General features: G+C 47.6%; 1 protein-coding gene and 1 long non-coding RNA gene across 6 annotated transcripts in view; one reads left to right on the top strand and one right to left on the bottom strand.

The window, feature by feature from the left end:
* tenm2 (teneurin transmembrane protein 2) overlaps positions 1-12014 on the bottom strand; it is a 1259968-nt gene that overhangs the window by 264412 nt on the left and 983542 nt on the right. The window lies entirely within an intron of this gene.
* Positions 1341-10471, top strand: LOC116978217. Its single transcript, XR_004413418.1, has 3 exons — positions 1341-1350; positions 1864-1868; positions 10420-10471. It is a non-coding gene; the product is annotated as an uncharacterized LOC116978217 (long non-coding RNA).

Below are 12014 nucleotides of genomic sequence, written 5' to 3'. Positions count from 1 at the left end.
AATAAAGTATCATTGTGCTATGGACTGGAACAATGAAACTCCTACTTGCAGCAACCTTACTGGCCCATTAGAGAATGATCCCAGGAATGAGTGGGTTAACCTATGATGAGCGTTTGTCGGCACTGGGCCTGTACTCACTGGAGTTTAGAAGGATGAGGGGAGACCTCATTGAACTTTACCGAATAGTGAAAGGCCCGGATAGAGTGAATGTGAAGAGGATGTTTCCTCTGGTGGGAGAGTCTTGGACCAGAGCGCACAGCCTCAGAATAAAAGGACAAACATTTAGAAAGGAGAGGAGGAGGAATTTCTTTAGTCAGAGGGTGGTGAATCTGTGGGATTCATTGCCGCAGAAGGCAGTGGAGGCCAAGTCAGTGGGTACTTTTAAAGCGGAGATTGACAGAATCTTGATTAAGTAGGGCGTCAAAGGTTATCGGGAGAAGGCAGGAGAATGGGGTTGAGAGGTGAAGATAGGTCAGCCATGATAGAATGGCGGAGTAGACTCGATGGGCCAAAAGGCGTAATTTTTCACCAATGACATGATGCTGTAACGTGATGATAGGGGAGGCAGGCAGAGACGTTATCTTAATTCTTTCAGTGCTATGCAACCTTGATATTCAGTTCGATTTAGCTAAGGGTTAACGGAATCAAGGGATATGTGGAAAAAGCAGGAACGGGGTACTGATTGTGGATGATCAGCCATGATCACATTGAATGGCGGTACTGGCTCGAAGGGCCAAATGGCCTACTCCTGCACCTATTGTCTATGTTCTATTGCTATGTTTATGTTAATAAAGCTATACTTGACGTCTATATGCAGTGCTGTTAACATCCAGCACCAGTTGCCTTTTTAACCAGTGGACTTGTTCAACTGTGAGACCCTCATTGTTCTTGGCAGCTCAAGGGATTCTTTGGACTTTATCTACATTGCTTATGCCGTGAACTCCCAAACTTGGACTACAGTCTGGAAAACCTGAGTCTGAAGACCTTTATCTCCAGAGATGCTGCCTGACCTGCTGAGTTACTCTGGCACTTTGCGTAGAAAGGAACTGCAGATGCTGGTTGAAATCGAATAGACACAAAAAGGGGGAGAGGGAGATATGAAAAGGTACAAAGAACAAATGAATGAAAGGTGTGAAAAAACTGATCAAAGCCAGCAACGATGATCCAAGAAAGGTGGAGCCCACAATGGTCCATTGTTGGCTGTTTAAAAGGTGACAACGAGCAGATACAAACAGTGATACTAAACCGGATGTCAATGAAACTGGTGACAGGGTGGGGGAGGGGATGGAGAGAGAGAGGGAAGCAAGCGTTACTTTAAGTTAGAGAAGTCAATGTTCATATCGCTGGGGTGTAAGCTGCCCAAGCGAAATATGAGGTGATGTTCCTTTAATTTGCGTTGGGCCTCACTCTGACAGTGGAGGAGGCCCAGGACAGAGAGGTCAGTGTGGGAATGGGAGGGGGAGTTAACGTGTTTGGCAAAAGGGAAGTAGCGTAGGCCCAGGCTGTGTGAGCTCCATGAATGGCTGGTGTTTCCAACAATAGCCACGTCCCATGAAAGAATGAAATGAAGAGGTTCACTAATTTACAGACAGCAGTTTCCCACTCCAGAGTGCGGCACGGTGGCGCAGGGGTAGAGTTGCTGCCTCACAGCGCCACAGACCCGGGTTCAATCCTGACTACGGGTGCTGTCTGTACGGAGTTTGCACGTTCTCCCCGTGACCAGCGTGGGTTTTCTCCGAGATCTTGCATCTGCAGTTCCTTTCTATGCAGTAGATACAGTAAATGTAAAAATTGTCCCCAGTGTGTGTAGGATAGTGTTAATGTGCGGGGATCGCCGGTTGGGGCGGACTCGGTGGGCCGAAGAGCCTGTTTCCGCGCTGTATCCTTGAACTAAACTAAATTTATGAAACCGAAGCAACATCCTCTTCGGGCAGAAGACAGTGAAGAGTCCAATAACTCTCTAAATAATCGCTCCACAGAAGACAAACATTGAACAAATTACTATACGTTTTTGACAGCGATTTTGAACGAGGAGCTCGGAGCTCAATCACACCGATATGTTGTTATAAATCATCAACGTTCCTTCCACATTCCTGTCTGCCGTTCCCATAAAGAGATGACGAGTTACCAGTGTAAGGGGAATAATCCTCCAGGTTTGCATGTGGCAATTTTCCGGGATGCTGGATATGGACAAAACAAGCGGGTGCAATCTAGCAGGAGAGGCAAGGTGTGCCTGATGGAATTTTTGTTAAGCGTGTGGCATTAGTGAGGGGAAGTCTCGCTCAAGCCATGCAAATGCTCAGCCTCGTACATGACATCCGTCAGCTCGCCGGGATGGGCTGAATGAGCAATCGGCAAAGATATAAAGCTGTCGACTATCTCGGGCTCGGGAGACGACACAGGCTTAAGGACTAGAGCTAACAAAATCAACATCACCCTATTGTGGCCCTCAGTAATCACTGAAAACCTCTTTTATCACTCATTTCCAGTTTGCCAATTGGATATTTCTCAATTTGCAATTTTCATGCATGAGCTGAGAGAATCCTGAGCGTCGCCACATTGGATTTGGAGGCAATTTACCCAATGTGCAAGCTAAGGGAACGACTTTATTTTTCAGAAACATAGAAAATAGGTGCAGGAGGAGGCCATTCGGCCCTTCGAGCCTGCACCGCCATTCATTGTGATCAGATTCAGATTCAGATTCAATTTTAATTGTCATTGTCAGTGTACAGTACAGAGACAACGAAATGCATCATGGCTGATCATGCCCTATCAATAACCCGTGCCTGCCTTCTCCCCATATCCCTTGACGCCACTAGCCCCTAGAGCTCTATCTAATGCCCCTGTCCCACTTAGGAAACCTGAATGGAAACCTCTGGAGACTTTGCGCCCCACCCAAGGTTTCCGTGCGGTTCCTGGAGGTTGCAGGTGGTTGCCGGAGGTTGCAGGTAGTGGAAGCAGGTTGGGAGACTGACAAAAACCTCCGGGAACCGCACGGAAACCTTGGGTGGGGCGCAAAGTCTCCAGAGGTTTCCGTTCAGGTTTCCTAAGTGGGACAGGGGCATAATTCTCTCTTAAATCCATCCAGTGACTTGGCCTCCACTGCCCTCTGTGGCAGGGGATTCCATAAATTCACAAGAACTGCATATGGTGGAAAATTCGAAGGTAGACAGAAATGCTGGAGAAACTCAGCAGTTGAGGTAGCATGTGAGGTGAGGGGAGTCCAGAACCAGGGGCCACAGTTTAAGAATAAGGGGTAAGCCATTTAGAACGGAGACGAGGAAACACTTTTTCTCACATAGAGTGGTGAGTCTGTGGAATTCTCTGCCTCAGAGGGCGGTGGAGGCCGGTTCTCTGGATGCTTTCAAGAGAGAGCTAGATAGGGCTCTTAAAAAATAGCGGAGTCAGGGGATATGGGGAGAAGGCAGGAACGGGGTACTGATTGGGGATGATCAGCCATGATCACATTGAATGGCGGTGCTGGCTTGGAGGGCCGAATGAGGCTGAGAATTCCACACACACTCACAACTCTCTGTGTGAAAAAGTGTTTCCTCATCTCCGTTCTAAATGGCTTACCCCTTATTCTTAAACTGTGTGGCCCCTGGTTCTGGACTCCCCCAACATCGGAAACATGTTTCCTGCCTCTAGTGGGCCCAAACCATTAACCCTTAGCTATTCAGCCCCAATAAAAATCACTGGCAAAGCTTTTTTTGGCTTTTCTATTTTGCCAGACTTTCACATGAAGGATTGCTGGCTTGTGCTCTGGACGAGTATGCAAGTTGTATCATTGAGGAACAACATTTGCAGCGGAGTTTTTCACGTTGCAATGCACTCGATATGCCATCTGCACATCATCTTCTGTTCGTTACAATAATGCACGCTGCCATATGCCATGTCGCCAAATCATGGTTTTTACCACAAGATTTATGATAAGGAATGGACATTTATTGAATGGCAGGATTTAGTTTAGAGATACAGCATGGTAACAGCAGGATTGAAGTGAAGAAAGTTAATTTGCAAGTCCAACCGGCAGTAAGGAAGGCAAATGCAATACTAGCAGTTATTTTCAGAGGACTAGAATATGAAAACGGGGATGTAATGCTGAGGCTGGTCAGGCTGCAGTTGGAATATTGTGAGCAGATTTGGGCCCCATATCTGAGGAAGGATGTGCTGGTTCTGGAGTGGGTTAACATATAATGAGGGGCGACAGATGGCGCAGTGGGCTAAGTGTTCGGCTGGCGACCGGAAGGTAGCCGGTTCGAATCCCGCTTGGAGTGCATACTGTCGTTGTGTCCTTGGGCAAGACACTTCACCCACCTTTGCCTGTGTGTGAATGTGTGTGAGTGATTGGTGGTGGTCGGAGGGGCCGTAGGCGCAGATTGGCAGCCACGCTTCCGTCAGTCTGCCCCAGGGCAGCTGTGGCTACAGAAGTAGCTTACCACCACTGAGTGTGACTGAGGAGTGAATGAATAATGCGATGTAAAGCGCCTTGAGTATCTAGAAAGGCGCTATATAAATCCCATCCATTATTATTATTATTATTATGAGCATATGACGGCACTGGGCCTGTACTCGCTGGAGTTTAGAAGGATGAGGGGGGTGCCTCATTGAAACTTACCGAATAGTGAAAGGCCTGGATAGAGTGGATGTGGAGAGGATGTTTCCACTAGTGGGAGAGTCTAGGACCAGAGACAAAAGCCTCAGAATAAAAGGACGTTCCTTTGGAAAGGAGATGAAGATGGTGGTGAATCTGTGGAATTCATTGCGAATGGAGGCCAAGTCATTGGGAGTTTTTAAGGCAGAGATCAGCCGGTTCTTGATCAGTACGTGTGTCAGGGGTAATGGGGTGAAGGCAGGAGAATGGGGTTGAGAGATAAAGATAGATGAGCCATGATTGAACGGCAGAGTAGACTTGATGGGCCAAATGGCCTAAATCTGCTCCTAGAAAATATGAACCTATGGAGGGATATGGATCAGTTGCAGATGGAGGAGGTTAGTACAACTTCATCGTAGTTGGGGGCTGAAGGGCCCGAGGAACGGCACGGTGGCGCAGCAGTAGAGTTGCTGCCTCACAGCACCGGTGACCCGGGTTCAATCCTGACTACGGGTGCTGTCTGTACGGAGTTTGCACGTTCTCCCCATGATCTGCGTGGGTTTTCTCCGGGTGCTCCGGTTTCCTTCCACACTCCAAGGACGTAGAGATTTCTTCCTTAGTGTGCGGGGTGATCGCTGGTCAGCATGGGCTAGGTGGGCAGAAGGGCCTGTTTCCGCTCTGTATCCCTAAACTAAACGCCATCAGTCTGAAGAAGGGTCTCGACCCGAAACGTCACCCATTCCTTCTTTCCGGAGACGCTGCCTGTCCCGCTGAGTTACTCCGGCAATCCGTGTCTATCTTTGTGTTAAACTAAACTAAACCTGTTCCTACGCTGTACTTCCGCACTGTAGAACATGTTCTTTGTTCAAAATAACTCTGAAACTGTTTGGCACACAAGCCAGACATGGTTTATAACTGAGTTTTGTTTGTAATACATGGGAATTCCTTTAACTTCAACCTGATTGTGTTAACAGCAGAGATATTCGCTGGAAATCAAATACCTAATCCAATAATTCTATTTATATCAATAACTTCTCCGCAAATCAGCCATCACTTTTTAATAAAATGCGAGGTTGTCACTATAAGTATTGTGATCCAGATTACCGGAGGATTATAAAAATATTCCTTTGTTTGAAAAAAATGTTGAAAATGTATCCACTAAAGTGACAATAGACAATGGGTGCAGGAGTAGGCCATTCGGCCCTTCGAGCCAGCACAGTCATTCACTGTGATCATGGCTGATCATCCACAATCAGTACCCCGTTCCTGCCTTCTCCCCATATCCCCTGACTCCGCTATCTTTAAGAGCCCTATCTAACTCTCTCTTCAAAGTATCCAGAGAATTGGCCTCCACCGCCTTCTGAGGCAGAGAATTCCACAGACTCACTACTCTCTGGGTGAAAAAGTTTTTCCTCATCTCCGTTCTAAATGGCTTATCCCTTATTCTTAAACTGTGGCCCCTGGTTCTGGGCTCCCCCAACATCGGGAACATGTTTCCTGCCTCTAGCGTGTCCAATCCCTTAATAATCTTACATGTTTCAATAAGATAGCCTCTCATCCTAAATTCTAGAGTATACAAGCCCAGCTGCTCCATTCTATCAACATATGACAGTCCCGCCATCCCGGGAATTAACTTTGTGAACCTACGCTGCACTCCCTCAATAGCAAGAATGTCCTTCCTGAAATTTGGAGACCAAAACTGCACACAATACTCCAGGTGTGGTCTCACTAGGGTCCTGTACAACTGCAGAAGGACCTCTTTGCTCCTATGCTCAATATGATGAGCGTTTGACAGCACTGGGCCTCTACTCGCTGGAGTTTAGAAGGTTGAGGGGGGACCCTCATTGACAATTTGCAATTAACTTGCAAAACTGCACGTCTTTGGAGTGTGGGAGGAAACCGGAGCATTTGACACCCGGAGAAAACCCACGCAGGTCACGGGGAGAACGTGCAAACTCCGTACAGACAGCACCCGTGGTCGGGCTTGAACCTGGGACTCTGGCGCCGTGAGGCAACATCTCTACCGCTGCGCCACCGTGCCGCCCATGTTGTTGGGGGAAGCCCAATAAGAAAGAATAGCAACACAAATATTAAACATAATGTTTCTGCCAAAAACTCTCAGCTTGCAAAAAAAGATATTGGAACCATCTAAATAACTAAAGGAACTCTAAGAATATCTTGTTTGAGAAGGAACTGCATATGCTGGAGAAATCGAATGTGGACAAAAATGCGGGAGAAACTCAGCAGGTGAGGCAGCATCTATGGAGCGAAGGAGTAGGTGACGTTTTGGGTCGAGACCCTTCTTCAGACTGGAGATGGGTCTCGACTCGAAACATCACCTATTTCCTTTGCTCCATAGATGCTGCCTCACCCGCTGAGTTTCTCCAGCATTTTTGTCTACCGCCAAGAATATCCTTCAGCCTTCCACAGAGGCACATGGTATTAAATTTAGAGAAGACAAAAAATAACAAAGGAATGGTGTTTGGATCGAGCTGTATCCTAAAGATTCCGTAACCAGTTTGCCAGGAAACGTTGTGCAGAGATCAGGAAGGATTTTGTAAGCTGTAGAGAAAAGCTGCCAATTTGCAGATAATTGGCCTGCGATCTGTTTGATCAGTAATTTAACAATTGTATCTCAACAAAAACAAGAAACAAAAAATGAGCAAAAATTTGCATATCGCACTGAATAATCTGATTGCTTGGCCAAAGTTTGAGGAATTCTCTGCCTCAGAGGGCGGTGGAGGCCGGTTTAGTTTAGAGATACAGCGCGGAAAGAGGCCCTTCGGCCCACCGGGTCCGCGCCGACCAGCGATCCCCGCACACTAACACCATCCTACACCCACTAGGGACATTTTTTACATTTATACCAGGCCAATTGACCTACAAACCTGCACGTCTTCGGGGTGTGGGAGGAGACTGAAGATCTCGGAGAAAACCCATGCAGGTCACGGGGAGAACGTGCAAACTCCGTACAGACAGCACCCGTAGTCGGGATCGAACCAGGGTCTCTGGCGCTGCATTCGCTGTAAGGCAGCAACTCTACCGCTGCTCCACTGTGGCCGCCCATACTTTCAAGAGAGAGCTAGATAGGGCTCTTAAAGATAGCGGAGTCAGGGGATATGGGGAGAAGGCAGGAACGGGGTACTGATTGGGGATGATCAGCCATGATCACATTGAATGGTGGTGCTGGCTCGAAGGGCCGAATGGCCTACTCCTGCACCTATTATCTATTGTCCGATGTCAAAGGTTCCAATTGGTGAATGTGTGCCAATATAGTTTAAAGTTTAGTGTGGTTTAGAAGTACGGACCCTTCAGCCCATCGAGTCGATGCCGACCATCGATCACCCTTTCACACTAGTTGTATGTTACCCCCCCCCCCCTCCACACACACTGTCATCCACTCCCTACACACTAGGGACAGTTTACATCGGGCCAATAAACCTCCAAACCTGCATGGCTTTGGGATGTGGGAGGAAACAGGTAGAGCGTGCAAACTCCACACAGACAGTACCCGAGGTCAGGATCCAACCCGGGTCTCTGGCGCTGTGAGGCAACTGCTCTACCAGCTGCACCACTGTGATCTTGGTGCATATTCAGTAGATAAGGAAACATTTCAGGCTGTTTGGAATTTTGTGGAATGGAACTGGAAGGTGTTGCTGTTTGTACTTGAAAATATCTTCCTTTAAATTCAAGACGCAGATGCTGCCAGTGTGGCTAGTAATTACTGCTCACTGTTTAATTGCTCTTGTAAAGGATGGCACGGTGGCACAGTGGTAGAGTTGCCACCTTACAGCACCAGAGGCCCGGGTTCGATCCCGACTACGGGTGCTGTCTGTACTGAATGTGGATGATCAGCCATGATCACAGTGAATGGCAGTGCTGGCTCGAAGGGCCGAATGGCCTACGCCTGCACCTATTGTCTGTTGTCTATTCTCCCCGTGACCCGCGTGGGGTTTTCTCCGGGATCTCCGGTTTCCCCCCACACTCCAAAGACGTACAGGTTTGTCGGTTTAATTGGCTCGGTATAAATGGTAAAATTGTCCCCAGTGTGTGTGTGTGTGTGTGTGTGTGTGTGTGTGTGTGTGTGTGTGTGTGTGTGTGTGTGTGTGTGTGTGTGTGTGTGTGTGTGTGTGTGTGTGTGTGTGGGATGGTGTTAGTGTGCGGGGATCGCTGGTCGGCACAGACTCGGCGGGCCGCAGGGCCTGTTTCCGCACTGTAGCTCTCAAACTAAAACGAAAAAAAAACTAATGGGAAGCAAAAGGCTGTGTTCTCAAACCACCTCCATGGGATGAATTTGAGACTTGGTAATTGTATAAAACAGCAGCTGACTGTGCCCAGAGCACCCTTAGATCTGAAATAATTTGTCTAGCATTGAAGCCACCTTAGTAACATCATTCCTGGCACATTCCTAGTTTCTGGTTCCAGTGCAGTTAGATCTCTGCATATCTCTGACTATAAAGGAACGACCTATCATTATTTTTTCAGTGTGTAACAAGAACATCTTGTTACTAACAGGCAACGAAACTTCACGCTTTAAGAGTCAAGTGGGTATGTAGTTTTAACGCTGAGAGATTTCTGCTGGGACTCAGTGTCTTTGGGGTGAGTTTCTGATGCAGCAAAGTCAAATAGAAGTGAGACTGTTTGAATATATTTAACTTGAGTAGCATTCAAATTCCACTTGACTTCCCCACCTGTTCTAGACAAGACCATCTGTACAATTGCACAAACAGAGCGAGTCTTGTTGTGCATACAAAGGGGTCCTTTGCACTAACACACTGTAAATGATGGGTTGAAAGATACAGCGTGGAAACAGGCCCTTCAGCCCACCGACTCCATGCCGACCATCGATCACCCGTTCACACGAGTGCTGTGTAATCACACTTTCTCATCCACTCCCCACACGTTTAAGGGCATGTCATAGACATAGACATAGAAAATAGGTGCAGGAGTAGGCCGTTCGGCCCTTCGAGCCTGCACCGCCATTCAATATGATCATGGCTGATCATCCAACTCAGTATCCTGTACCTGCCTTCTCTCCATACCCCCTGATCCCTTTAGCCACAAGGGCCACATCTAACTCCCTCTTAAATATAGCCAATGAAATGGCCTCAACTACCTTCTGTGGCAGAGAGTTCCAGAGATTCACCACTCTCTGTGTGAAAAATGTTTTCCTCATCTCGGTCCTAAAGGATTTCCCCTTTATCCTTAAACTGTGACCCCTTGTCCTGGACTTCCCCAACATCGGGAACAATCTTCCTGCATCTAGCCTGTCCAACCTCTTAAGAATTTTGTGAGTTTCTATAAGATCCCCCCTCAATCTTCTAAATTCTAGCGAGTACAAGCTGAGTCTATCCAGTCTTTCTTCATATGAAAGTCATGCCATCCCAGGAAGCAGTCTGGCGAACCTTCTCTGTACTCCCTCTATGGCAAGAATGTCCTTCCTCAGATTAGGAGACAAAAACTGTACGCAATATTCCAGGTGTGGTCTCACCAAGACCCTGTACAACTGCAGTAGAACCTCCCTGCTCCTATACTCAAATCCTTTTGCTATGAATGCTAACATGCCATTCGCTTTCTTCACTGCCTGCTGCACCTGCATGCCTACTTTCAATGACTGGTGTACCATGACACCCAGGTCTCGTTGCATCTCCCCTTTTCCTAATCGGCCAAGAAATGGGTGACGTTTCAGGTCGAGACCCTTCTTCAGACTCAAATGTGTTTTACGCATCAGAATGAAAAGCTGAAAATAATGCAGAAGGAAACATAACCATTTTAGTGGCAGCAAAGGGCCTGGTGCCTGAATGCTGATGGTGCCAATAAAACAGACACCCCAGTGGTATCAACAATGACTTCTCTAACTTCAAATAACTCTTGCTTTCCATCTCTCTCTCTCCATCCCTCCCTTTTCCCAGTTCCCCCCCCATCACCCTTTCCTTCTCTCCAGGGATGCTGCCCGTCCCACTGAGTTACTCCAGCATTTTGTGTCTATCTTCGGTTTAAACCAGCATCCGCAGTCCCTTCCTGCACATTCTCAATTTGCAAGATGGATTTTAAACGTGGCAACAGCTGATTTATCATTTCAATTGGCCATTGCTGCATGACCTCTCCAGAAACTGATATGAAGAATGTCAATGCTTACAAACGGCCTCTAACACAACACAAGTGTTGAGCAGCCTCTGATAGATGAAGGAAGGCTATTGGTGATACTTACTGGTAATATAGTACCACGCAAGGCTCAAATGCAGCTTATTCCACCCCCACCCCCCTCCCCTAGAAGTAGAATTAATTTTCTTGAAACTAATCCCCCTGTCCCACTTAGGAAACCTGAACGGAAACCTCTGGAGACTTTGCGCCCCACCCAAGGTTTCCGGGCGGTTCCCGGAGGTTTTTTGTCAGTCTCCCTACCTGCTTCCACTACCTGCAACCTCCGGCAACCACCTGCAACCTCCGGGAACCGCACGGAAACCTTGGGTGGGTGCGCAAAGTGTCCAGAGATTTCCGTTCAGGTTTCCTAAGTGGGACAGGGGCATATGGTGGCGCAGCGGTAGAGTTGCTGCCTCACAGCGCCAGAGACCTGGGTTCGATCCTGACTACGGCTGCTCTCTGTGTGTTCTCCCTGTGACCGTGTGGGTTTTCTCTGGGTGCTCCGGATTCCACCCACACTCCAAAGACCTACAGGTTTGCAGTTTAATTGGCTGTGGTAATTCGGTAATGGTAAAATTGTCTCTAGTGTGTAGGAACGTGCTGCGGACTCGGTGGGCCGAAGGGCCTGTTTCTACACTGTATTTAAAAACCTAATCTAAGATAAGGGGGAGCATAAAAGCACCCATTGAAAAATACTATGGTGATACAGTTGAGCTGCTACCTTGTAGCTCCAGCCACCAGAGTTCGATCCTGACCTTGGGTGCTGTCTATGTGGAGTTTGCACGTTCGCCCTATGACTTAATGGGTTTCAATAGACAATTGATAAAAGACAATAGAGAATAGGTGCATGAGTAGGCCATTCGGCCCTTTGAGCCAGCAACGCCATTCAATGTGATCATGGCTGATCATCTCCAATCAGTACCCTGTTCCTGCCTTCTCCCCATATCCCCTGACTCAGCTATCTTTAAGAGTCCTATCTAGCTCTCTCTTGAAAGCATCCAGAGAACCTGCCTCCACCGCCCTGTGAGGCAGAGAATTTCACAGACTCACAACTGAAAATGTGAGAAAAAGTGTTTCCTCATCTCCGTTCTAAATGGCTTACTGCTTATTCTTAAACTGTGGCCCCTGGTTCTGGACTCCCCCAACATCGGGAACATGTTTCCTGCCTCTAGCGTGTCCAAACCCTTAATAATCTTATATGTTTCAATAAGATATCCTCTCATCCTTCTAAACTCCAGAGTGTACAAGCCCAGCCGCTCCATTCTCTCAGCATATG

The sequence above is a fragment of the Amblyraja radiata genome, chromosome 11, assembly GCF_010909765.2.
Source record: "Amblyraja radiata isolate CabotCenter1 chromosome 11, sAmbRad1.1.pri, whole genome shotgun sequence".
Taxonomy (NCBI): Eukaryota; Metazoa; Chordata; class Chondrichthyes; order Rajiformes; family Rajidae; genus Amblyraja; species Amblyraja radiata.
Note: the sequence above shows the minus strand (reverse complement) of the source record. Positions and strands in the feature narration are given on the sequence as shown.